This window comes from Lolium rigidum, chromosome 7 (genome assembly GCF_022539505.1).
Source record: "Lolium rigidum isolate FL_2022 chromosome 7, APGP_CSIRO_Lrig_0.1, whole genome shotgun sequence".
NCBI classification, from domain to species: Eukaryota; Viridiplantae; Streptophyta; class Magnoliopsida; order Poales; family Poaceae; genus Lolium; species Lolium rigidum.
In genome coordinates this window covers 77935989-77937312 of record NC_061514.1, presented here as the reverse complement: position 1 = coordinate 77937312, position 1324 = coordinate 77935989, and positions in this window count along the sequence as shown.

The window sequence follows — 1324 nt, the reverse complement described above, 5'->3', positions numbered from 1 at the left end:
CATGGCTGCAAAAAACAAAAACAAAAAACAAAAATGTATTAGTCAAAAAAAAGCTGAAGTCAATGTATACGAGAATAAAAAAGGCAAAAACAAAGGAAAAAAAGGGAAAAACGCTTACGCGATTCTGCACATCTTGGAGAATTAACATAGTGAAGCTTGAAGTGGTCGATGGATTTTGGATGAAAATGATCACCCTTTGAATTCCACTGCTAACATCCATAACTTCTTGATACCGAGATGCCATTGTATGTAACGACTTCTTACCATCTGGATCATTAATATCGCGTAACGAATCAAGCAATTCAAAACGCTCTTTCTCAAGGTTCAAAGCAACAACACAAAAGTGACCAGGAGCTTGTGGTGCGGATGGATCGGGAGGATCAAAGGTAGCAAAAAGAATCTGCCATTTAGATGATAAAATAAAAAAGGACATGTTAGAAGTATGAAAAAGTACACTATTTTAGTAACATGTAGAACGGGGAGAAAAAAGTAGGAAGTCCACATGCCATACATAGTGAAGTTCATATGTATAAGAAGAAGAAAAAGACAACGAGTCATTACCACTTTCTTGTGATCCAAACGTTCCGGAGCATCAACGGCTGAAAATCTTACGAACAAGCGAGAATCCAGATTTCTTTCAAAAATGCTGCCTCTCGCAAAAATAACAATGAAAACAAAAGGTAAAAAAACAGAAAAGTAGGAGAAAAATAAGCACCTACATTAACAAAAAAAATGATAAAAAAGAATGGAAAAATAACTACAAAAATAACTTACAGAACAATTGTAAGGCACCACCATTTTATCGGAATTCTTGTACTTCGACCAAGCAAGTATGTTCCAACGGATACGGTTAGAGAACAAAGAAAACCGTTGGGTTTAAAAGCTTGACAATTTGTCCGACCGTGCAATCACAATGATCATTCCTGAAAAGGGTCTTCTTACTGCAGAAAAAAACACAAAGAAAAGAGGACAAAAAAACAAAAATTAAAAAAAAAGAAAACAAAACAAAAAATAAAAAGCCAAAAACCTAAAAAAAACAGATAGAACCTTCTTATGGGATGTTTCCTCAACTTGCAAACGCTTTCGTATACTTCTTTGATTTTAATCATCATAGGTTGGGCAGACAGTGGAGGCGTCGAACATAAACTAGAGTACGCAAAAAATAAGAGAGGACAGAGAAAATGTAAGAACAACAAGGAAGTTCATATGATGATATTACGGAAGTTCACATATACAAAAAGCGTGGTGCGAGAATCTTGGATGTCCGGAAAACCCAGAGTTGGTCGATGAAGGGTACCACCAAAAATATACACACACAAAGATA